General features: G+C 37.7%; 1 pseudogene across 1 annotated transcript; it reads right to left on the reverse strand.

Annotated features, from left to right (window-relative positions):
* Positions 1–5,381: 5,381 nt before the first annotated feature.
* Positions 5,382–27,690, reverse strand: LOC143741433 (EF-hand calcium-binding domain-containing protein 4B-like; annotated as a pseudogene). The gene is made up of 15 exons (XR_013205035.1): positions 27,406–27,690; positions 23,674–23,785; positions 23,390–23,549; positions 23,150–23,296; positions 22,561–22,651; positions 22,122–22,217; positions 21,831–22,018; positions 21,671–21,742; positions 21,553–21,598; positions 14,080–14,136; positions 13,821–13,959; positions 6,656–6,737; positions 6,225–6,430; positions 6,021–6,097; positions 5,382–5,473 (listed from the first exon to the last, which is right to left on the reverse strand). The product of XR_013205035.1 is annotated as an EF-hand calcium-binding domain-containing protein 4B-like (transcript).
* Positions 27,691–27,954: the final 264 nt, after the last annotated feature.

Raw genomic sequence — 27,954 nt, forward strand, 5'->3', positions numbered from 1 at the left:
CACGTAAAATTTTAACAACTATTTTTAACGTCTGTTTGGAAATTAAGACGGTACCAGATTCATGGAAAGGAGCACTAATCCACCGTATTCCAAAAAAAGACAACATTCCTAATGAACCTTCAACATGGAGGGATATATCCCTTCTCCCTACCATCTATAAGGTGTTCATGAAATACATACTGGATAGAGTTCTCCCTGGGTTGGTGGAAGCCGACATTTTATCCTTTAAACAAAAGGCGTACGCTACATCAATAGACAAGGTATGAATGAGCATGTATTTTGCCTCAAAACAGGGATAGATGATTTTAATCATGAGTCTTGTAAACTGTACTCAGTCTACTTAGACTTTAGAGATGCATTCGGAACTTTATCTCACAATGTCATGTTCAGATCACTGGAGGAAATACAGCTACCTAAACTGTTCATCGACATAGTGAAAGATGTATATAAAGGCTCCTTTATTGAAGTAATCTGTGGAGAAAAGCTCACCCAGCCAATACCACTCCAGATAGGCATTAAAACTGGCTGCCCTTGGAGTGCAATTCATTTTATAATTCCCATCAACCAATGAATAAAGTGGATGCATCAATGTGCCCCCTCTGGTGCGATATCGCCTATTCCAGTTCAGGGCTATGCAGATGATGTCCAGATTGCCTCCAGAGAAGAAAGCGTCATTAAGAACATGCTGGCCAGGACAGACTCTTTTCTGAAATGGTCAGGCTTGGAGATCAATGACGCTAAATGTGCTGTTCTGTACGAGAGGAAAAGTGTAGGGAACAGGTGGTACCGTTCAAAAACTGATAAATGCCCAGTGTTTACAGTAGCAACAAAACTTGTATGTGTATATTCTCTTCATGAGACATACACTTATCTTGGACATAAAATTAATATACCAGGAGAATGGAAGGAGCAAGTATGCATAATTTTGTCAGAATTTACATCTAGGCTGGATTTGATTGACAAATGCCCATTAGCATTGACTATGAAGTTAGAGGCTATTAGACAGGTGGCGCTGTCTAAAGTACAACATTTATTCTCCAACGTTCATATCAAACAGAAAGTGCTGAGTGAAATGAATAACAAGACAGTGAGTCTAGTGCGAAAATGGCTTGAACTAAACACATATAGTACCCGTGATATTATTTTTCACCCCAAATGGGAAGGAGGGATGGGGGTACCAAACATGATATGGATTTATACAAGCATGCGGATTTCCCATCTTCTGAACATGCTGAATAATGATGACAAGGAAGTGAGAGAGCTGGCCAGATCCTCCCTGTTCCTGGATCTCCGGAGACGCAAGGTGCCGCTGTCCAGAGATTCAGAGACACACTTCCTTGGCTTCAAGAGAAAATCCAGCGGGAAACTTGACACCCATTCTGCCGGCTTTGGCGTCTGGTCAGACTGGCCAGACCTAAACGACCTCTGTGTTCGAACTGGAGTATCACTGGAGTGGCTGCGGTCTGACTCTGAGATTGTGAGGGTCTCCGAGGACATCATTAGTGACCCCCTGACCTCTGTCAAGGCCACAGCCACATACGGTGGTCACAGCTACACCCTAACATCCACAGGGGCCCGGCCAACTCTCCTGGACCACCACCAACATCATCAGAAACAACACTGGACAGGACTGAAACTTCAGGGGAAACTTGCGTGTCTCTCCTCCGCTGATCACTCTGTTTCTCACTCATTTTTTAAGAATACTGCACTCAGTGAGGACATTATCATTTTTACAGTAAAAGCCAGACTATAAGTTCTTCCAACCAGACTCAATCTCTCCATCTGGTTTCCTACAACTCAGGTACCTCATTGTTTGCATCACACTACAGAACAGGGGCCTGTTCTTCGTACGTCGCTAACTCAGTTAGCTGGATTTGATTGTTGGCGATTTGTCATGATCTTAGATTGTTTGGTTCTTCGACGCTCATCCTGGACTTGCTGTCATAGCAACAGGTGCGCCAGCTTGAACCTGCTCGCGAGCAGGCTTATTTCATGTTAACAGGATTAGATCGCGGCTTTATGAGTGGAGCTGATACGGGAAGTCTTTTAGCGCAGCGCGATAGTGCACTTTTTGAGAGATATCATTTTTCTCATGATTCGTGAGGATGTCGTTTACATCATTAATTTGTTGGAAACGCATAAATGTTCGACACGTCGGAGTCGGGCTTTAATAACAGTGCAGGCAAGTTACTATTGCGATTCTTATCCAGATTAGTATTATATAAAATTTTAAAAAGGCAGTTGACTGACTAAAATCTCTTAGATGGTGTGTCTAGTTCCATATCACAAATATGGCCAGGATCTGTGCATGACTCAAGAATTTTCAGAGATTTATGCACATTATTTGAACATGGTAAGGAAAAATATAAATATCAAGCTCACTGTATTACATACATGCTTATCCTACAGAACTGAATTTATCCATTAAACAGGTGATTACATCAGGATCCTGCTTGGAGACAGGTGTTTTATGACCCCATTCCCTGACCCAAACCCAAGACCAGTTACAATGCAGCTCTAGCCAGGACAAGGGTACACAATGAAGTGAACTTTAGCCAACTAAAGTGTCTGAAAGTCTGAGGGTTGCACCTGACAGGGCCTGTGACACCGCATGTCCCATATTACACAACATTGCACCATCAGAAAAAATATAAAACATTTCATTAAATATTTAATAAAAGACAAGACAAATATGCTTACTTCCTTGATTTTTATTTTTATTGTTCTTTGTAAAGAAAAGCCAGTGATCAAGTAATCTTTTGCCTGCAAATAATATATATATATTGTACTGTTTGTGAAATAATATATTAGCACTTACTCTGAAGTTCCTATGAAGCAACTCTATCTCTAGTGCCAGTTTTTTTTTCTTTAAGTTGTCAAGTATTTTCAAAATACTCTGTTTTCTAGGGGTAGGGGTAAACCTGTCAAACACATGGCTTATGCATCAAAAATTAAACGGAAAAGTACAACACTGCCCACCTCTGCATCACTGCTTTGTGCAGACTCTTATGTAGATGTGGACTCCTGCAACTCATATTAGAAATAATAGGTACTCAAGTTTAAATTAAGTAAAGTTATTTATGCACTTAAAGATACCTGAGAGGGTTTCTTCACTGTCCTGTGCATTGGGGGAAAAATGGGCGGTAACACCTTATTTTGATGGTCCCTTTTGAACATTCTGTTAACTATAAGTAACTTTGCAACTACATGTCAACTAACTCTCATTAGAGTATTAGTAGACTGTCTGCTTATTAGTAGACTGTCTGCTTAATATCTGCTAACACTTTATTGTGATGGTCCTCCAACAGACATTCTACTGACTATAAGTAACTTTGCAACTACATGTCAACTTATTCTATCCCTAACCCTACCAGTCTACTAATACTATACTAACACTCTAGTGAGAGTTAGTAGAGATGTAGGTGCAACGTTACTTATAGTCAACTGAATGTGTTAAATTGGCCATCCAAATAAAGTGAAACCAAATGGGGATTACAAAGTGTTGTAGCTACTTTCTTCCCTTTTGATGTAACATTAGAAAAAGTCCACTTACTGCACATGCTTCAGCCACTTGCTTGGGAACACATAAAAGTGTTGGTGTAATGTTTAATACTGCACAAAAGAGGAAAACACAATTTCATTACAATGAAGTACACTGGGGGGAAATGTGATCAATAACTCATGGCAACATTTTTTTTTACATTAACTATGTAGTTTCACAGTTACACATGTAGACTTTCACAAGTCAAAGAAATTCAGTGCAACTCAAGGTTTAACAGCTGATATGACTGGACAGCCATTTGGATTATAGGCCTATACTTAATTTAATGCAGCAACAAATTATTTTACAGTGTAGGATCATTTAAAGTTCATTTACCAGCAGTGAAGGTGTTGCTGCTCCTGGCTGTGGGTCTGAGGAAGAGCTGAACCCAGGGATGCCCTCCACAAGGTTCACACTCAACCCAAGGGTCAGCTCTTCTGCCTGGGTATAATGTGGGGGTGCAGGACCACCACCTGTTTGTTTTTCTTTTCTTTTTTTTCTCAGCCTTTTTCTTGGTTGCATTTATAAACAGGAAAACATTTATTAACAGTGCCTTTTTAAAAGAGATTAGTTAGTACAAATTACTATAATGTAGAATATTCTAGTACTTCACTTTTTCTTGTTCCCATGTTCTAGTAGTGGATGGTGACTCTGACATTACAATGAACAAAGTTATTAATTATTTAGAAATTATTAAAATATACAAATATATACTGTAATAAGTGATAAAAACATCTAACTACAAACTTAATTTGTCTGCTACGTTTTGCCAGCCCTCTCTCTTGGCTTTTGCACACTTTGAGGTGTTCCCTGGCGTTTTAATTAAGTTTTCAAATTCTGCATATCCTTCAAGCAATAACTCTTGCTCTTCTGTGGAGAAAGAAACTGAGCGCGCTCTTTGGCCTCGGTGAGCAGCCAATAGCAGCGTTGCTGATCAATGTTTCTACTATCGATACATATCCCCTTTTAACCCAGCGCATGAACACGCAATTATCTCAGATAACCCAATCCAGCTATACTAATCATAACCGGCAGGAGTGTTCGAAGAACCTAATTAGCCGGACCATGATGAGCACGATGATATTATCTTGGATGTCTCGTTTGAACTTGGATGTTTTAAGCAACGTACGAAGAACGGGCCCCAGATCACTGAAACACTGCCACACATCTTGAATAGCTGCCATGCCTATAAAGGAATGTATATCGCAGGCCACGACAGAATAGTGGATCTTTTAGTGAAGGACATATCAAGCCATTTCTCATCTGCTGTAAAAATGTACATACATTCTTGTGTAAAATCATATAGGTTTCAGAATTGTAATAGCTCTGAAACCTTTTCTCATGTGCTTGCAAATACACCAGATAATGTTGTGATTAATGAAGAGATCAGCGAGGTGTTCGTTGTGGAGGTTGCATGTACCTTTGACTCCAGTATGGAAGAAGCCTTTATGACTAAGATGATTAAATATCAACCACTCCTAAACATCATCTCAGAATTAGGTTATCAGAGCCGACTTCTTGTGCTCATATTTGGCAGCTTAGGACACACACACAGGCTGGTTGTTAGGGGGCTTCAACAACTGCCCAAAAAGAGGGCTAAACGGCTAGCAAAGTACTCCGCTCTGTCTGCTATTATAGGCAGCCGTCATATCTGGCGGAGATGATGCTACTTTTACCCATAACAACTGAGTGACGCTAAATATTGTGAAAATCTGCTGTACGCCACTGGTCCTTGATTATGTGCATGCATTTGACTGCATCTATAGTATTTGTGTCCCTGTAAATCATTTCTTTTAAGTGGACTTAAATAAATAGTTCAAATGTGTGTGTGCGTGTGTGTGTGGTCACTTGCAGCAGGATTTCTTCTTCAGTGGTCGATCCACCAGTTTGACTGTGTTCACCCATACTCTGTCTTCCAGTTCCCTCAGGACTCTGCAAAAATATCAGTGTTCTTTAACATCAAAGTCTTAGCTGTCGAATAAATTTAAAAAATGGAAGCGCAACCAAAAACATTTTGGGAAAATAATAATTTATATTTTATTGGATTCTGTAAATACAACTTTGATATTTATTATCATTATGTAAGTATTTTATTGAACACTTAAGTAGATGTAACTTACATTCATTTAAAATGTAACCATTTTTAATTTGTTCGACAGCTGAAAGTGTCTTATAGTGGGGTTACTGTGTAGTATTTAGTAGTTTTGGGCTGGTCATGTGATCTAAACATGGCCGCCAACATGCACACTTAGTGGACCTTTCAAAGTAAATAAACTACATTAGGTTCACGAGGTCTGCAATAAAAAAACGACTGATGTAGAGATGAGAGAATCACATTTTGAAGATAAAAAAATCCACAAGCTTTCCGTTTGACATCTGATAATGTTTGCAGACCGCTAGCTGTCTCTCAGTTTTATAAATGTCTCTTTTTTGCAGGTTGCAGCCCAGCCGTTGCATTCATGTGTTTTTCAATTCTTACCTGGCCAGATGTATCATGGCCTCCAACACATTAGCTGCAGTATAAGCACTGCACTCGTAGAACATCAGGTTTGTTTCCTACCAAATATAACAGAAATCTGTGCATAATGTGTTGGATATAGTGATGTAGACTTGTGAAAGCAAAGCGTATGATGTAAATATCGTAGGATATACTGTGTGTGTGAGAGAAAGCACAAGAGCACACCTCTGCAAGCATATCAGCCTCCTTTGTCTGCACTTCTCGCTCATTCTCCTGGTCCGATTTGTTTCCCAGAAGCATGACCGGCTAGGGCCTCCTGTATGCTGGTCAGCCAGGGGCGGACTGATCTGAAACTGTCCTCCATTGTTATGTCGTAGATGACCACCACGGCATCTGCCTTGCGGAAAAACTGCTTGGTAATGCTGCGATATCTGCAGGTCACAGTGACATTGCATTTTTTCACGCTGGATGTTTATCATCAGTGACAAGTGAGTTCATGTTTTGGTTGCGACAAGCTTTTTAGAGATGCTTCAAGGGATAACAGCACAGTCTGGGGAACAAAAATGAAGAATACAAACTGAAGCTGAATGTCAATATCCTAAATAAGAATATATAAATGCAAAACTCTGTATGTAGCCTAAGTATCAGGGCCTCACCTTTCTTGGCCTGCAGTGTCCCATAGCTGAAGAGCAACGTGACAGTCCCCCAAATTCAGTGTCCGCACACTATAGTCAATGCCTGTGTAGGATTACAAATTTATTTAAATGTTTAATTTAGATTTCCAATACAATAGTATTTTATATTGAGAAAGTTTAGAAATGATGAGACCAGGAAATCTCTGCAAACGGTAGGGGTTCTCAGCGGGATATTCCTGACTGTCCCATCTCAGTACGAGAAGGCTAGGCTTTTCCTGTTCTCGTTGTTTACCGGGTGAAGAGTCATGCTGAGCAAGTTTGAACACCTGTTATTTTATTACTGAGACCATTTGTCTCATCTCAGTACGAGAAGTCTATGCCTTTCCTGTTCTCGTTGTCTCAGCTCATTTACATGCTTTGTTCATCACAATGTAATCCCTCCCCCTTGAAATGTATATATGAACTCAATGTATACTGCCTTAGTTAGACTAGACTAGACTTCACTTGACTTGGGTACTAAGCAGACTACAGCAAATAAAGAATCCTGCTTAAATAAGTCTCCTGGTTTTCGCTTCTGAGTTTTTCTACACTGAAGAAGGAGGAAGTTTACAACAGATGGTGCCCTGTGACCCGGATGGAGAAACTGAAACTCAACAAAGAATGAACTTTTGAAACTTCAAAGCTCAAAGATCTCAACAAAGATCTGACTTTCCAGTTCCAGACTGAATCTTTTGAATCCAGAAAGATCTCAACAAAGCTGCCTGAGTTCGCGAACTGAATCTCAACAAAGATCTCAACAAAGCTGACTGTGTTCCATAACTGAATCTCAACAAAGATCTCAACAAAGCTGACTGTGTTCCAGAACTGAATCTCAACAAAGATCTCAACAAAGCTAACTGAGTTCCAGAACCAAGCTCAACAAAGATCTCTGACTGAGTTTCCAGACGGAATTTTTCCATACAACAAAAATTTGGTGAGTTTCACTCCATTCAAAGAACCGTTGAAAAACCAGTAAAAATTATCCTCTGTGCCATCAGAGAAGAAGTTAACAGACAGCTGTAGGGTTTGTTAACTAAAGTTATCCTCTAAAGTAGCTTTAGAGATGAAATGTATCATCTGTTTTTCAGGCAGGGAAGATTAACATACATGTTAATACTGTTTACCCTCTGCTTTGCCAGGGAAGTGTTTTATCCTCTATAAAATTAGGGAAGATTAGCATCAAGTGCTAATATATTGTACCCTCTGTTTTCAGGCAGGGAAGGTTAACATTACGTGTTAATATTGGTGAACCTCTGTTCAAACAGGGATGTGTTTATCCTCTAAAAGTTAGGAAGGTGAAAGATCCTTTGCATTTCCTTTTAGAGAAGATTAGTGTAACGTGCTAATATTTTGTGTGTTACCCTTTGCTCTGGGCAAGGAAGGTTAACTGTGTTATCGAGTGTAGCCTCTTTTGATCAGAGAAGATTTAGTGTTTTTGTTTGTTTTATCCTCTATAAAATTAGGGAAGATTAGCATCAAGTGCTAATATATTGTACCCTCTGTTTTCAGGCAGGGAAGATTAACGTACATGTTAATATTGTTTTATCCTCTGCTTTGCCAGGGAAGTGGCAAATGTTTTTTTCAGGCAGGGAAGATTTTAGCATAAATTGCTAGTAATTTGTGTATCCTATGCTTTAGGCAGAGAAGGTTAGCATTAACAACAGTAATCGGTGTTAACGAGTGTACCCTTCTGTGGATCAGAGAACTTTTAGTGTTTGTTTGTGTGGTAACAAAGAAATCCACAAAATGATTAAGAAAAGTGTTAGACTAATCTCCACAACTAAAAAAGGTGGTCTTGCTAACCCTTTTTTTGGTCAGATAGCGAATTTAAAACACTGTTAGGAGAACAGATGGATCTAATAGTCACTGAAAAAGTTAGACAAGAACTAACACAGAAATATGAGATTCATCCAGATACGATTTGGTCTATTGAAGAATGCAAGAAGGTGTTAGGTGCATGTATCAGAAAGAAAAACATGAAAGGCATAATCTGTTGCCATAGGGAATTTAGCTTATCCATTGCACAAGAACAATCTAGGTGTATAGCTAAATTAAAAGAACAGAACAAACAAATGCACACTAAGGTGGGCCATAACAAGGCATCAACCAAATGTGACTCAGAAGACCAACAGTCAGATGAAACTTATCCTGACTTAAAAGCATTCTTTGAAACAGATGTAGACATCCCATCAGTAACTGATAAGCCTGTAGATTCAGTAAAGGTTTGTATTGCAAGAAGATCTCAGGGAATTGAGGGAACTGAAAGTGTTCCTCCCAACTCTTCTGTTGTCCAAAACCAAACTGTTGCCAAAGCACTCGGACCTAGAGACATAGAAAGACTATCCCAAAGCTTACCTTCAGTACGCACTGATGTTTCTGAATTTAGAAGGGCATTGATCAGTAAAATGCGTCTTTACGACATGTCGTTGGCAGAAGTCACACAGCTGATGTCACAAATTCTAACTGAATCTGAATTCAACAGTTTTGAGTCTGCTGTTACTTCTGAACTACAACATGCCAGAAAAGATGAATTGAGAGAGGGAGTTCTGAAAGCTTTGAAGAACATTGTTGGACCTAAAATTGACTGGCCGAAGATCACTAGTTGTTTACAGAAGAAGGGTGAAACTGTTAGTGAGTACACTCAAAGATTTTGCCAGTCAGCAGCTGCATCCAGTGGTATAGCTGACACTTCAGAGAAGGTGCTAGAAGATAATGGTCCCCTAGTTCGCACATGGTTTGATGGTCTGTTGTCAGAACATAGAAAAGCATTGCCTTTCTTAGACTTAACATGGTCCACTAGAACCATACAAAACAACTTAGACAGTTTGGCTGCATGGGAAAGAGACTCTGATGTCAAGGAAAGAGTAAAAATTGCAACAGCATCCTTTAAGGTCAACACAGAGAATCAACAGAAACGCAAATGTCCTAAGAGAGAGGGCAGTAGTTGTTATTATTGTGGTAAACATGGACATTGGGGAAAAGAGTGTAGGAAAAACAAAAAGAACTTTAAACAAGTTAACAATGTTACTCAGCTCCTACTCAGTCTGCTTGCTACTCTGAAGCAGCCCGTCCCCTCGTCATTAAACTGAGGCAGCTGGTTGACGCGTTAACCATTTGGGCTGTGAGTGCTTTATTTCCCCACTAACTTGCAACAGAGATAAAAAAAACTTCTGTTTTTGTTTAATAGAACAAAAGGAAAGTGACTATCTCAGTTTTTTCTTTGGGGGACACTGGTTAAAGTAGACTCACAGCCTTAAATGTTATTTTACAACACAGGCCTTTCATCATTAATAGTGTTAGGTCAGACTGTAAACGTAAAAAAAGCCCTCATGCAGTGTCCACAATAATGCCGAATATTGTTTTACAGCGTGCACCTGTCACGAATCCGTCCTCATGTATGATGTCTGCTATGACTGAAGTTTTGTTAGAGGATGAAGGAGAAATTACTCACAATTGTGTTACGCTTACATATACACCTATGAGTGAAGTAAAAGAAATTGGTAACAGACGAACAGGTTATGCAGTAACGTCCACCACGGAAGTATTAGCTTCAGGACGTCTTCCAGATCATTTTTCAGCTCAAGCTGCAGAACTAGTAGCCCTAACGAGAGCATGCACGCTAGCTTCAGGATCAGTTGCTAATATCTACACAGATTCCAGATATGCTTTTGGGGTAATTCATGATTTTGGTGTCATTTGGCAAACCAGGCAGTTTCTAACTTCTGCGGGATCCCCCATTAAGCATGCTGAATTAGTGAAAGATCTAATGTTTTCCATGAAACTTCCAAAGATATTAGCAGTGATCAAAGTGAAAGCACATCTCACAACTAATACTACGGAAGCTTAAGGTAATGCTCTTGCTGATATGGCAGCTAAACAGGCTTGTTTCTATGCAACTGTACAAGTATGTTCAGGTAGTGCAGCACGGAAGAAAATGATGCATCCTGAATCAATAATTGATCTGTACAAAGACGTTTTCCTCCATTAGAACCAAAGTGGCATGGGCCACATCAAGTGATGTTGATTACAGCAGCTGCAGTATTGTGTCAGGGAAGGAAAACCTGGACTAATTGTACACACTGTAAAGTGTTCCCCCACCTACAGGGATAGGATAGGACACGAACCAGTGAGGAGCCGAGGGAAGAACCGATTGCAACAGGCGTCGGAGGCCAACCCTTCGGTGAAGAATCCCTCATAGGCCTTCCCATCCATTAATCCATCCTCACCTCACTGCGTTCTTTAGGTGTCAAAGGAATTAAGAAATAGGGAAAGATGGAACGACAATAGCAGACCCAGAAAATTTTTTACAACCCTAGTGTAGTTTGAACAAATACTGCTCTACTGCTTAGCAGACTCGGAAAAGTTTACAACCCTAGTGTTTGAATAAATACTGCTCTCCTGTCTTTTGTTTTCTTTCTTACTCTGTGCAGATACCACTGATGACTTCCCGAGACCCATACGCACTGACCTCGTCATCTGCGTATGAAGCCACAAGAAAACCTCAAGAAACAACTTGACCCTCTTCCGAGCCAACTATCACAAAAGGATAAAGAAAAGAAAAAGAAAAAAATACACAACGCAGAGACTCACATACGAAACCTTCAGTCATCCATCAACATGATCAAGATTGTCGTACCAGTAACATCACAGACACTCTCGCTTCGCACAAGATAATGATCTTACAGAACAGAGTGGCCTTAGATTACATTCTAGCAACGCAAGGAGCCTGCACCATCATCGGACCTGAGTGCTGCACCGGGTTTTAATGGATCCAACAGAGAACTTGAACAAAATCCAACAAGACATTCTTGATCTTTCAGCAAAATTACACCAGATGATTGAAGATAATTCTTCATGGTTCGGAAAATTGTTAGGTAAACTGTGGATAAAGGAAATAGCAATTCTGCTGTTATTTCTTCTAATAGCGTACTATCTATGCGTCCACAGTATCAAGTGTTTCATTCAACAAATGACTCACGCCCCTCACAAAGAAATGACAGTTCCAAACAGAAAAGACTATTACCCTTAAGGACTTCACGGACCCTAAATTTGCATGTTTGTTTCTGTGTCAGCATGCAATTGCAGAAACAGCAACACAGAAGCATGAGCCTGTAATGATCACAAGTTACAAGAATTTTACTTTTAAGTGTCTAAATTTGTATTTTGTGAGAGTTATTTAGAACTCTCAAAGGGGGAAATGTAGGATTACAAATTTATTTAAATCTTTAATTTAGATTTCCAATACAATAGTATTTTATATTGAGAAAGTTTAGAAATGATGAGACCAGGAAATCTCTGCAAACGGTAGGGGTTCTCAGCGGGATATTCCTGACTGTCCCATCTCAGTACGAGAAGGCTAGGCTTTTCCTGTTCTCGTTGTTTACCGGGTGAAGAGTCATGCTGAGCAAGTTTGAACACCTGTTATTTTATTACTGAGACCATTTGTCTCATCTCAGTACGAGAAGTCTATGCCTTTCCTGTTCTCGTTGTCTCAGCTCATTTACATGCTTTGTTCATCACAATGTAATCCCTCCCCCTTGAAATGTATATATGAACTCAATGTATACTGCCTTAGTTAGACTAGACTAGACTTCACTTGACTTGGGTACTAAGCAGACTACAGCAAATAAAGAATCCTGCTTAAATAAGTCTCCTGGTTTTCGCTTCTGAGTTTTTCTACACTGAAGAAGAGGTTTACAACACTGTACAGCACAACACAATTGAATTTATATATAAATGTGCACTACACACATAAAGCTAAATAAAAATATACACAACAAAATAAAGGCATAAAAATACTGCTGAAGTCATGTTCCTTTATGAAATCAAAACAGACAACAAACCATTACTGCAGTGAGGGATAATGGCCACTAGAGGCTACTCTTGAGTAATATTTCTGTGTGGATTACACAGGTGTTTGGAACACTTTATGATTGTCATTGAATTATAAAGCAAAATATTGAACCAAGTTGCATTTATTCTAAAGAAAGACAACAAAATACATTGACTAAAAAATTACTTGGGATCAGCTGGTTGAAAGTAACTAAATGTCTAAGAAAAGTCCAGTGTTAATTGTTTGCCATTTTGGTTTAATTGTAACTAAAACAATGATCTTTTTTTTTTATCAGAATAATTTAAGCGTCCAGGTTGTTTTTGGGCCACTAGAGTCCAGGGGTGAAAGGCTAGAAACTTTGAATAAAGTGAACTGATGGTGTTTGACATAATCTGCTGCACAATGTGTGGCAGGGTTTAAATCAAGCGGCAACATTCTAATCTGAAAAATGAAGCCTACCCGGAAGTGCGAAAAACTGCAATACATCGAAAATCCGCTAGGGGCAGGTCCAAAAAGGGAGCAAATGTCCATAGTCCCCCATTTTAAAATGTCCGTTTTCACAGCATAAATTCATGTTTTTACAGGTTGGTCCCATGGACTTTTACTGTATTTTTCGATAGGTTCCGAGTGCCTGACAACTGTTAGGGGGTGAATTTTTTTCTAACTCGTTAGTTTAGATCGTATTTAGATATAAAATGTATGACAAATAAGGACGTGGTTAACTTTGATTGACAGCGTGATTGACATCTGATAATGGGCTGCGTCGAGTGGAATTCCTGAAATTTGACGTCTCAGCCATGATCTGACACAACACATCATACTACCTATCCTTTCTGAAAAGATTTTCCAAGATGGCGCCGCCCATACCACTCATAAACGGCTTCAAAACCGTTCGTCAGAAAGTCTATGGGTGACGTCACAGACGCTTTGTCCATATTTTGTCTATGGTTTAAATGCAGGGAGTGTGACTTCCCAAGCCCTTTCATGTGATGTTGCTTGCCTTAAGAAATCCATCTGATATAGCATAGTAGGTTTTCATTAACTCTCTCACACATATTCAAACCCAATGCACTGAAGCGCCTTTAAGGTGTAATACTATGCATGCACAATAATAATGCACCGACCATTTAAATCATAACCACAAACATTGCAATTCATCCTTCTGGTCAAATAAGGTAAACTCCAGTAAAAGAGCAACCAATTTGCATTTACTGAAAATCCCTCTTTGCATTCTGTTAAACCCACTTGAACTGACCACTTGAACTTGTGTAAAGTTAAATAGTAAATTGCACATGTAGGGGGAGAGCAACTTACCCACAGTGGCTGAGGTGGCAGAATGAAACTGTCCATCACAGAAGCGTCTCAGCAGTGCGGTTTTACCGACACTGGAGTTTCCCACCAGAATGACCTTAAAGAGGCGTTGAGGAGATGCGGCAGCACCTTCTGCAAGACCCTGTAGCCAAAGTTACACACAGTGACATCTTTAAAGTAAAGCTAACAGCTAGGGGTGTTGAGTGCATATAGTAAACAAACACGATTACACTTTAAATGGTCTTGACGTTTTTTATTTTATTGAAGCTGCGATCAGTCTGTGCTTGCGTGAGGATTTCTTCATTGAATTGCTGCGTTTCTGTTGTAAATTACAAGGAGATTTTCTGTTTATAATTGCTCTTATTAGTCAAAAGTTGGAACACACAAACTAATTTTCATTTACAAATTTTTTCGACATTTGACAAAAACAGTCATTAAGGTCATCAAAACACAAATAAAAAATGCCCAAGCTGTCTTATTTGAGCTTATCCAAACTAAACCAAAGTGAAATATTAAAATTAAATATTATACACACACAAATTATAATAAAATTTATTTTTTATTGTCTACTCTTTAGGGGAAAATGTTTTTAAGATCATGAGAAGCATAAAAGTGTTGTTATCATTAACTAAAAACGAAATATAAAAAAACATTTACGTTAATTGAAATAAAATAAATGTTAAATTAAATATAAAAGCAAATTTATTTTTGAGTTAAGACCTATGGCAACATTCCTGTTTATTTTTTCACAGCATAAAGATGCATTTGAAGTGCTGCACAGGGTGTAAAATCTCGGTGCTCTTTGGTTGCTTGGGATAGTAATGCTCAAAATCAAAGTAATAATCCAAGGCACTCGAATTGTGTATACGAAAAGGTAAAAAGCCTTTATTGAATCATGGCTTCTATCATTAAAATTGGTGACAGATACACCTACGCGTTGCGGCTATTGCCTTCGTCAGGGTGTGTGTAACAAACAAAGCCACAATTGCATTTTAAATAGCAGTTCATTAATCTAAATAGTAAACACCTGGTCACACACTACGCAAGGTAACCAACAGGGAGCAGAATTCAACAAATGAAATAGTATATTGCATAATATCAAGCCAAATCAAACTAAAAAATAAATAAATAAATAAATAAATAAATAAATATATATATATATATATACATACAAACACATACATATACACACACACATACATACATATATACACATACATACACATACATACATACATATACACACATAAAAAAAATAAATAAATAAAAATATATATATATATATATATAATTTATATATATATTTATATATATACATATATACACATACAAACACATATATATATATACACATACATACATACATATATGCATATACATACACAAACATACATACATACATACATATACACACATAAAATAAAATAAAAAATAAGAAAAATAATAGTAAATAAAAAAATAAAAAAATATATATATATATATAATTTATATATATATTTATATATATACATATATACACATACAAACACATATATATATACACATACATACATACATATATGCATATACATACACAAACATACATACATACATACATACATACATATACACACATAAAATAAAATAAAATAAAAAATAAGAAAAATAATAGTAAATAAAAAATAAAAATAAAAAAAAATTTAATTGAAATATTTTCAGCAATATCTAGATTACAGTATACAAATCAAAACATAACAATAAAATAGAGCAAAAAAACATCAAAATATACACGTCAATGGATGTATACATCTAATGATACACAATACGACTAATTTCATGAAAAATTTCACAGAAATGGTACAAAATCTAATTCTCCATTTAAACCTGGGAATGTGGTGGCTTTCAGTGAGTAAATCCAGAAAGATTCTCTTTGTAGTAACTTCTTAACCCTATCACCTCCTCTTATGGACTTGGGGATGTGTTCAATACCGATTATCTTGAGTGTATTCGGACTACCATGGTTTGTATCTCTGTAATGAATGGCCATAGGATATAGAGGGTTACAGATTCGAATGGCGTTTTTATGCTCTGATAGTCGTATCTTTAGTTTTCTAGTCGTCATCCCTATATAGAAACATCCACATGGACACTCTAACCTGTAGATCACAAATGAGGTATTACAATTAATGAAAGATCTTATTTTCAGTTCGGAGTCAGAGGTTACGTCTCTAAATGTTTTTGTCCTGATCATATTATCGCAGTGATTACAGTTGCCACACCTGTAATTTCCTGCACTTGAACTTAACCAGGTATTGGCTTTCTTAGGAGAAAGATGACTTCTCACTATTTTGTCTTTAATTGTTGGTGCTTTCCGAAATGCAATGGAAGGAGATTCGGGCATGACTTCCCTGAGATAAGGGTCACTCATAACTATTTCCCAATTCTTCTTTATAATTTTCTTAATTCTGTTTGCCTCTGTGCTATACTGTGTCACGAAATATACAGAGTTATCTGGATCCTGTGATTTACGTTTTTGTTGTAATAGTTCGTCTCTACTGATGTTTCTCACTTTATTGTATGCTTTGTTAATCACGCTATTTTTGTAGCCCCGTTCCTTAAATCTTTGAGTCATGTCTTGTGCTCTGATGTTAAAATCTTCTTCCTTATCACATATTCGTTTCAGCCTCTGGAACTGGCCAACAGGAATATTCTCGGTCATCCATAAAGGATGAAAGCTATCTGACCTCAATATAGTGTTTCTGTCAGTTTCTTTTCTAAATATAGTAGTATGCAGCGCACCACTACTTTCTTTGAAGATTTTTAAGTCCAAGAAATTAATCTGAGTATGTGAATAGTCAAGACTCAGCTTCAGATTTACATTGGTATTATTAAGATAAGCGTGAAAAGCTATTAAATCCACCTCCGATCCTGTCCATATCAATATAATGTCATCTATATATCTTCCCCACCACTCCACATATTTTAAATATGGGTTTAAGTCAGAAAATACAAAATTCTTTTCCCAAAATCCCAAAAACAAATTTGCATAATTAGGGGCAAAACATGCACCCATAGCTGTACCTTTAATTTGTTTATAGAATTTATCTTGAAACAAAAATATGTTGTTTTTCAATGTCCATTCCGCTAGTTGTATAATAAAACATGCAGGTGTCCTTTCGGTAGATGATCTCATATCCAGATAGTATAATAGTGCTTCCAGTCCATCTTTATGGTCTATGTTTGTGTACAGTGATTCAACATCCATAGTCACCAAAATAGATGATTCAGTAGTTTTAGTCTTTTTAATGGTATTTAATACATGGGTAGTATCCTGAATAAATGAAGGAAGTTTTCCAACCAATGGTTTGATAAAGCTGTCTACAAATTTTGAAGCTGGCTCTGTAATAGATTCATTTCCACTAATTATAGGTCTCCCTGGCGGATTTTCAAGATTTTTATGTATTTTAGGAAGCATATAAAATGTAGGAATCCTAGGATTTTTACAGGAAAGAAAATCACATTCATTTTTTGAAATCCATCCCTCATCTTTAGCATGTGATAAAATATCAGTCAGTTCATTTGTCATTACTTCTATTGGATTGGATCTCAGGCACTGGTAGTACTCACGGTTTTGAAGTTGTCTCAAGGCTTCTTCAATATACTGATCTCTGCCCCATACAACAACAGCACCTCCCTTGTCCGCTCTTTTTATTACTAGCTCTTCATTATTAGAAATCCAGTTCAAAGCTTCTCCTTCTTTTGAAAGATTATATTGTTTTCGTTTTTTTGAAGTGAAGATCTTGTCAATGTCATACATTACTTTCTTGTAGAAGGAGTTCAAAGTTGGATTAGATGAACCTGGCATGAATGTTGACTTGGGTTTGAATGTTGTTGCCCTCTTGTCATAGGTACGAGTAGCTGCTTCAGAAGTGTAGTACAAAGCTTTCAGTTGAAGACTCCGATGAAACTTGAATAGGTCCACTTTAGTTTGAAAATCTTTGGCTGTATTTATAGGGGCATAGGACAAACCTTTTGACAATACAGAAACACAGCTTGTTGATAGAGTAACCTTTGAAACATTTATCACTTCATCCCCTTTGTTTGGCTCCTGGTGTATCTGCCTTGAATTGGGAATCTTGGTAGGTCTCTTTCTTCCTCGTCTCGTCTTCCGCTGTCTTGTCTTCTGAATCTCTGATTTGCTCTGGACTTTTTCTCTAAAAAATCTCTTCTAGGTGAAGTCTCCACTACTGAGCGGTCTTCATCACTGCTAGGTAAATTAAAAGATACTGATCTCTTTCTAGGAGTCTTAACATTCCATTGTGACCATGTGTAAACCTTCTGCTCCTTGTAATCTTTTTCATCTCTTCCAAATTTTGTCAGCTTTTCTTGCTTGAGTTTTTTGGATAGTTGTTCTAAATCTTCTTTAAGTTTCTCTTCAAATTGAATAAGTACTTCATGTCCATCTGATGTAAACTCTTGTTTGATTTTGACGATCTGTTTTTGCGTTTCAGTTTTCTGTTTTTTTGCTTCCTCAATTAGTAGCAGCATTAGATCTTGGGAACATTTATTTAGTATTGCTTCCCACTTTTGTTTGAATTCTCCATCTTCATGGCCGAATGAAGGAAATTTTTTAATTCTAAGTCCTCTTGGGATCATGTTTTCTCTCCAGTAGTCAGATAGTGTAACCATATGTAAATGTAATCTTAATTCTTTTTCTGAATGTCTCTTAAGTTCATAACACAGTTTTTTAGAGTCTGCATACTGCGGTCTATATTCTTGGCTCAACAATGTATCAGTTACTATAATCTTCTCACCTTCTTCTTTAGAGTAGGAAAAATAATTCGTCGTCATCTTTTTGATGGAAGTCTGTATCTCGATCCCCAAATACGTCTGCTAGACGGAGCAACTTCTGCACAAGACGATCCCTCCACGTCCTTAATTCATCACAGCATAAAGATGCATTTGAAGTGCTGCACAGGGTGTAAAATCTCGGTGCTCTTTGGTTGCTTGGGATAGTAATGCTCAAAATCAAAGTAATAATCCAAGGCACTCGAATTGTGTATACGAAAAGGTAAAAAGCCTTTATTGAATCATGGCTTCTATCATTAAAATTGGTGACAGATACACCTACGCGTTGCGGCTATTGCCTTCGTCAGGGTGTGTGTAACAAACAAAGCCACAATTGCATTTTAAATAGCAGTTCATTAATCTAAATAGTAAACACCTGGTCACACACTACGCAAGGTAACCAACAGGGAGCAGAATTCAACAAATGAAATAGTATATTGCATAATATCAAGCCAAATCAAACTCAAAAAAAAAAAATATATATATATATATATATATATATATATACACATACAAACACATACATATACACACACACATACATACATATATACACATACATACATACATATACACACATAAAAAAAATAATAAAAAAAAATATATAATTTATATATATATTTATATATATATACATATATACACATACAAACACATATATATATACACATACATACATACATATATGCATATACATACACAAACATACATACATACATACATACATATACACACATAAAATAAAATAAAAAATAAGAAAAATAATAGTAAAAAAAAAAAAATATATATATATATATAATTTATATATATATTTATATATATATACATATATACACATACAAACACATATATATATACACATACATACATACGTATATGCATATACATACACAAACATACATACATACATACATATACACACATAAAATAAAATAAAAAATAAGAAAAATAATAGTAAATAAAAAAATAATAAGTAAATAATGTGTATATGTATGTATGTATGTATGTATGTTTGTGTATGTATATGCATATATGTATGTATGTATGTGTATATATATATGTGTTTGTATGTGTATATATGTATATATATATAAATTATATATATATTTTTATTTTTTATTTTTTTTATGTGTGTATATGTATGTATTAGGGGTGTGCAAAGCAGCCGGTATTTGTATCTGTATTTGTATTTGTTGAGGGGGGAAAAGTATTTGTATTTGTATTCGAGTAAAATCCAAAATAGGCGTAAAAATCTAGTTTTTTTGCGTTACACTTCTAATTTACGTTATAGTGTAAGTATTCTTTAATTATATAAATCCAGCAATGAACATGTAGCCTACCAAGGAACGTCATTGAAAAGAAAATAACATAACAGCCATTACCTCATCCATGGTTAAACCAACAACTAATAAAATACCATTGTGAACATTATGAATCCCACCACAACCCGTCCTTGTTGGAGGACGCTGAACAGACAGAATAAGTAAGGGATAATGTATAGCGAGGCGGTTGATTATGAGCCTGACGCGAAGCGGAGGGGTCTTGAATCAGCCTGAAGGGTTTGTATTCGCTATAACAACCACCTCGCTATACATTATCCCTTTTACTACATGGCTACCTACCAAATAAATCAATAATTTGACTCAAAATATTGATTTAAAAAGGAGTTTATTGATTTAAAAACTATTGTATTGCTTCCGCTAAAAAAAAATAGTCCGTTCCGTCTCTACGTTTAGAATCCATGGCAACGCTCTGTTTTTCGTGGCAACGGTGTGTTATACTTAGCAGCGGTCTGTTATTAAGAAATAACCATGGAAATAACAGACCGCATTCTACATTAGAATTCAACCAATTTTAATGTAATAAAAACAAATAATTACGGAGCTAACAGAGCTACGTAAACAGAGCGAACATGAGAGCACCCGGCTGCAGACGTCAATAATGCAGCGTAATGAAATAATCTCCCGATCAAACTCCACGTCCCGAAAGTTATAAACTGCCTCCGGAACCCAGTTAAGGTACAAAAATCTATTCAACAAAAATAGTAATGCAGTTAAGTGTTTTTTCGCTCAGCCGAGCCCTCTTTGTTGCTGTGTGGAGCAGCCTGTGTCAGTCACCTCTTCCTGAACGTCACTCACTCACTCGCGCACTGCGGTCTCGTGAGGAAACGCAGCTTTTTGATATAAAGTTTTTCTTGTTCCCGAATACAAATATTTTCTAAAGTATTTGTTCGAAATAAGTATTCGTAAAAAACACGTTATTTGTGCCTTTCCGAATACTGTATTCGGGTTCGGCTCCACCCCTAATATGTATGTGTATGTATGTGTATATATGTATGTATGTGTGTGTGTATATGTATGTGTTTGTATGTGTATATATATATATATATATATATATATATATATATATATATATATATATATATATATATTTATTTATTTTTTATTTTTATTTTTTTTATTATTTTTTTTTTTAGTTTGATTTGGCTTGATATTATGCAATATACTATTTCATTTGTTGAATTCTGCTCCCTGTTGGTTACCTTGCGTAGTGTGTGACCAGGTGTTTACTATTTAGATTAATGAACTGCTATTTAAAATGCAATTGTGGCTTTGTTTGTTACACACACCCTGACGAAGGCAATAGCCGCAACACGTAGGTGTATCTGTCACCAATTTTAATGATAGAAGCCATGATTCAATAAAGGCTTTTTACCTTTTTGTATACACAATTCGAGTGCCTTGGATTATTACTTTGATTTATTCCTGTTTATTTTGTTTACAAAAAGTTTCTGAAATACTAAAATTACTCAAATAAAATAGGTATAAAAAAAGAGACAAACTCACAACCAAATTACAAAAAATATAACAAATTAAGAAAAAAATTTATTTAAAATTGGTAAACTTACCAGAAAGCTAATGTCTCGCTCATCTCGTAGATGTTTATTCATTTCTCTAAAAGAACAACATTTAATTTTAGATGTTTGTAGTTTGTCTAAAGGATATGTGAGGACGTACCAAACTCACCTGAGTAGATCTAACTGTTTCATCAAGCTGTGTTTTTCTCTCTGCAAGCCTTCTGTGATTCTGTACATCTCCCTGTGAGGGTTAAAAGCATGTGTGTGTATGAGAGACACAAAGATACTGGTGGGATTTCTGTGTGTACGTAATAAATGGCCAGACTGACATCTCTCTCTCCTGCTGTAGTCGAGACGCCTGCTCCTGCAGAATGCCCAGCTGCTCCTGAGCCAACACAAGCTCTTGACAGGTGTGCTGAAGTTCACGAGACAACTCCTCATTGCTCATTTTCAGTTTAACATTCTCCAGTTGACTCTCCTGTTGTTCGCTATGAAAGTCACGGCATTGTCGCTCTAACTGAAAAAAAAATGATATAAAAAAGCTATGAGTTGAAAAAGGTGTGGGTGTCACAAAAGTATAAGATTTTGTATGATTCTGCCTGTTCATTTGTGGCACTCACCCTCCTTTGTTTTTGGAAAAGCTGCTCCAAATCCTGTTCTTTACTACGGAGCCGCTGCTGGAGGTCCTGACTGCGCAACTGCAGATTTTCAGAGTCCTGGAAGAGAGAATTAACATACTAGTCAATTTCAATTTAACTGAAATTTATGAAGCTGAATTGTCTTCAGTGTCACATGATCCTTCAGAAATCATTCTAATATGCTGATTTGCTGCTCAAGAAACATTTCTCATTATTATCAATGTTGAAAACAGTTATTTTTGTGGAAACTGTGATACAATTTTTTCAGAGTTCTAGAAAGTTCAAATGTCTTTACTGACTGACACGTTTGATTAATTTAATGCATCCTTGCTGAATAAAAGTATTAATTTCTCTTTTTAAAAAAATATTCTCAACTGTATAGTGTAAAAGCACATGCAACTGTTCAAAAGAATGTTTTTACCTTCAGAATTGCTTGATCTTTTTCATTAATGATCTGTTGCTCCATTTCCTCATATAATCTCCGAATTTCGTTGTCATGTGTGGCTGCTTTCCTGTGCAATGACAATGACGTTCAATGTTAAAACATGCATTTAGTCTAATACAATCCAAAGATAAAACACAAACCAGACATTCATATTATATTAATTTTTTTCCCAAATTCCTACAGTATTTACATTCCAAAACACTGTCTCAGACCTGCACATCCAGTCAGGTAATAATTAAAGGATCATAAGATTTAATGTGTTTCTTTAAACAATGCATGTTGCAAATCACATCATTCTGACCTAGATTTGATCAAAATACATTTTATTCCCACCAGAAGTACTGTAAAAACCTGGGTAACTCCTAAGCTTGGTGGTCACTGCACTGGGATAAAACAGCATTCTATAGGGAATTACATTAAGCCTCTAAACAGGGATTATTCACAAGTAACATGGGGGAAAATAAGAAAACAAAGCAGATTATTGGCTCTTAAACATGGAGGACTTTAGATGGCACTGCTCTAAATTCATTCTCATTTAATGTTGCATAAAGAATCATCATGTCACCTTCTGAGGGTGCTCTCCATCTCCTTCCTCTCTTGTTGTGCCTCTTTGATTTGATATGTGACGCGGGCCAGGAACTCTTCAAAGTTGGACAAGAGGTGAGGCTCATCCTTCCTGAGCTGAGTCCACAGGCTGCGAACCTCACTCGGGCTGAATTGAAGAGAGAACCGTCACTGCTTGTAGCAATATAAAGCTAATGTTTTATTGCAATGCCATGTGGAGTGGCAAAACATCAGTACTAACTCCTCAAACATATTACTAGCACCCAAGCTCTCCATCAACACGCTGAAATGTCTCTCTTCATCATCCTCTTTCCCTGACAGCTCTTCATCCCCTGAGCTCTGAGACGGTGTATTCATTAGTTCCTCAGTCTTGGAGACTCTCCGTCCATACAGAAAGTTACCTGGGAAATAGTTACAGATACACCTTGTAAAAGTGTGTAATTTGCTGTGCTATAAATATGTACCAAATAACAAATGATTTTTGAATAGATCCTCTTGACTGGAAGGAGATGATCATAAACTCACTGAATCCGGAGGAAAACTCTCCCATGGTCAGGTATCCATTTTTGTCAAGGTCTATTGAGTCAAAAACGTTCTCGAGTTCCTCAGCAGTGAGTGGCAATTCTTTGAGTAGTCTCTAAGATAGAGAGAATGATGGTATATGATTAAATACTCAAGAAACAGATTGAAAAATGACATCATTAACACTATTTTCTGCCATCTAGATATTCTGATTTACCTATTTTGTACTAATAGAACATTATAAATAACAAATCCTTTTAAACAGGAGGGAAAAATGCAACTGTAATGGTTATTTTCTGTTTGTGGACTCTTATGTTATTTCCTTTATTTCATGTGTTTCTTTCCTGTGTTTAGCTCCTGTTTGCTTGTCCTTTGTTACTATGGTTACTCATTGGTTAATTAATTATGTTCACCTGTGTCTTGTTTGGTTCCTCATTTAGCCTGTGTATTTAAGCTCTCAGATCGTTTTAGTTCATTTGTCCTGTGTTGTCTTTGAGTAGAAGTGGAAACTGTTAAGTTTTTTCTATTCCTATGATTCAGTGTTTTGGATTATCTTTGTTTTCATTTTTTGTAAATACAAGTAGAGGTCTGCGCGGGACACAATTTTCAGACCCGCTCCCGCCCGCTCCCGCAGTGTTCAGTCCCGCTCCCGCCCGCTCCCGCAAAGATTTGTCATTTTTAGTACCGCTCCCGCCCGCATCTGTGATATAATGTCCCGCTCCCGCCCGCACTTTCTGTCTGACGAAAGGTCTTGGGGAAAAAAATGCGTGCACACAAAATTCCTTACCAATACTTGGTAACATATTTATTGGTCCCATATTACGAACAGCATAATATTCACAACAGTACTAACAGCTAACAGTAACCAAAAACAAAAATATATTCGATTAGGTAATATTATTATCTATCTAATAAATAGCCTAGCTATAATTAGATAATGTTCCTGTCACATTATAGGCTAGCCATGAACTAAAACATTGAGACTAAAAAACTATTTGGGCTTTGAGCCGCTCAGTGCAGGTGTTAAACTGAAAATAGCCTGTGTGCCTACTGCCTACCTTTTAATTTTAATAATATGAATATGAATAATATGAATAATAAGAAGAAGAATAAAAATAAAAACTCAGCAGGTCGCTACCAGCATGTCTAAATGAAAATGATCAAAATAAAGGTAAAAGAAGCAGCTGCTGCTTAGGATATCGGATTCGGGTTCTTTGAATAACCATGAAGGAAAAGTAGGTTGTTTACTGATGAGGGCTTCAGCACACTGCGTCTTTGCTCCAGTATGCGACCACAAATGCTGAAAGCCCGTTCAGACGGTGCGCTGGAGGCTGGGACACATAGTACATGGCGTGCCAGTTTGGAAAGTGTGGGAAATTCAAAGGAATGTTTCTTCCACCACGGGAGGATATCTTTGGGTTGGTTTGATTCGGATCCATCCAGTTTGACTTTCAAATACTCCACTATCTCGGAATCTACAGACTTCTGCGAGTTAGTACACGTAGCACCTACATCTTCCCATTCTTCAAAATCACGAAATGTCACCTTTTTAGGTGGAGGTGGCTCAGAATTTTCCTCAGCTTGGACATCAAACCCCAAGTCCTCAATCAGCTCTTTCACAGCTTCAGTCACATATTGTCTTTCATTTTCATCGACCATCTTAAGCTGACGCAGTTTGGGAGTCAGGAATGTTGCTACTTTATAGAGCATGTTAATTCCATTTGGAGCAAGGTTACTTGGTGACAACAGTTCGTCTAGGCGTTGTACACAAGCAGATGCGATAGCATTGAGTAGGGGGTCAACCTTGGCCACTTCACAATGCTCTCTTAACTTCACGGACCAAGGCAGAACAAGCGCCGCACTTAATGCCGTATTGTCCGACTCCAGGTCATTCGTTGCGTCTTTGAAGGGTTTGAGAAACGCCACAAGGGATCCAAGAGTGTTTTTATTGATACAGCCTACTTTTTCATACTGCTTATTATCCAGCAGTATTGTTGTGACCTCATCATACTGCTGTGAGACAGAATCCAGCATGTCCACAGTCGAATTCCATCGTGTCTCCACTGACTGTTTGAGAGACTTGCCCAGCTTGACTTGCAGGCCAGAATGTTTAAAATAGCTGACCAGTTTTTTCACGTTGGTGATAAGCTGGGCCGCTTCGGGGACTTGGCTCACCACAGCAGGTGAGAGAGCATGTGCGAGAACTGAATTCAGTACATGTGCACTACAGTTCAGTCTAGTGAACCCACGTAAAGAGGCCACCATGTTAGCCCCTCCATCCGTGACAAAAACAATTTTCTTTCCCAAAAGCGAACAATCAATTCCAAAGACTCTTAAGTTCTGAAATAATAAAGCCCGAATATTTTCACCTGTCTTTGGAGTGCATTCTTCAAATGGGGCAGAAAATAGCACTCTAGATTCTAAATTGTAGTCTGAATCGACGTAATGTATGGTGGCTGACAGGAAAGAGGTTTTTCTATATGTCTCTGTCCAAATATCAGTTGTCACAGCACATCCATATTTCACAATTGTCTCAGTCATGTCATCGACAACAGCCCTTCTAAATCTGTGTGCCCTGTCATCTACATGGCGTGACACAGTTGTTGGATGAGGCAGAATATCTCTCACATCATATCTGCCTATTGTGGCTGCCGTGTCTACCAAATGTTGTGTCACCTGAATGAATCCCTCACCAGCAATGCTGTCATATGGACGGAGGTCAGCAGAAACAAAGTCCACACATTTGTCTATTGTCTTCGCCTTTAGAGCACTTGACACTTTCGACGTGTTTCCCTTGAACTCCAACAATCTTTGTCCTTTCAAGACTGTACATACATGACGCTTCAGGCCTGATGTTCCAGATTTGTGTCCGTTGTATGTTAACACCTTTTGACATTTATCGCAGCAGGCGAAAGGTAGTTGATTCCCCTCTCCGTCATGCACAACCGAAAAAGACTGCCAAATGTCTGATTTGAGGTTTCGTGATTTTTTTGTAGTAAATGTGCCTTTCTTTAGAGAAGTACTTACATCTGAAGCGCTTAGACCTATATCTGAAGCACTAGAGGCGATCTGTTCCTCGTCCATGCTGTCTATTTTGAACTTGAACTAGCTTAGTTTCGAATTCGAACTCGTAGAAGCAGCGGGAAAGGAATTGTCTCTAAACAAGTGTGCGTGAGATTAGGCCCCGCCCTACCCGACAACATTCACAAGTTTAGGCTGCTTAAAACGTTTGTATTGCTGCGAATCAGAATCTCCCTCACAACTACAAATTATGTACGCTACTTAAATCATTAATATATTTTACTTTACACTCATATTTAATTTGCGGGAGTGCAGCGTATCATCCCTCCCGCCCGCACCCGCAAGTGCACCTCATCATCCCGCCCGCTCCCGCAATGACCTTTAAAAATTTGTCCCGCGCCGCACTGTTTTGCGTCGGGACCCGCGGGTCCCGCGGGACTCCCGCGTGAGTGCAGACCTCTAAATACAAGTAAGACCGCTACAATTTAGGTTCTCAACTCTTCTTTCTTTGCCTGAACTGTAACAGCAACATATGCACCCTAAGTATTTTAATAAAACAAACGTTAATGGCCATAGAACGTTAAAAAAATACATTGTTTGAATACAGAGCTGTATTATGCCAAAGCCATAGCAGATGTAAAAATAAATAAAGTAATGAAAGAATAAAAATATCAAGTGGTGAAGGATCTGTCAAGTTAAGGACCCCTACTTTACCCTCATATCAGTGCGTGTGATGAAGCCCTTTCCCTCGCTGTCACAGATCTGAAAGAAGTCCTCTATTTTGCCCAACATAGCAATGTGTCCCCATCCTGAGTTCTTCTTCACACTTTTCCTTGGCTGTGGTTTCGGCTGCTTCTCATCCTGGTCTGAGCCACTGCTGGTGACCCGTGTGTCTCTAATGTGTCCGATCTCTGACATGATTCCAGCGCTGCTTACCTTGACCGTCTTTCAGGAAACATCATTTAGTGTCTTGTACTGAACGCCTGCTGTGGGTCCCAGCTGTAAGAAACAGAGAAAGTGCAACACATCAGCAATCCTTTTCGTCTTTAAGAATGTTAAGACTTTGAGAAGTGAAATGCAGATTAGTCTTAGTCATCATCACTGGCACTGCTGACGTCATTGGTAAGCAGACCTTTCCCACCACCACAATGTCAAGGGGGAACAGGAAGAGGTTTCTGTGGTGAAATTTCCTGTTTGATCTCAGGTTGAACTTGCTAAGGTTTGAATGAGGGGGTATCAAGTAGTGAATACTTTTTATTTAAG

The sequence above is a fragment of the Siphateles boraxobius genome, unplaced genomic scaffold (assembly GCF_051911475.1).
Source record: "Siphateles boraxobius isolate OS27281-9 unplaced genomic scaffold, OSU_SipBor_1 19, whole genome shotgun sequence".
NCBI classification, from domain to species: domain Eukaryota; kingdom Metazoa; phylum Chordata; class Actinopteri; order Cypriniformes; family Leuciscidae; genus Siphateles; species Siphateles boraxobius.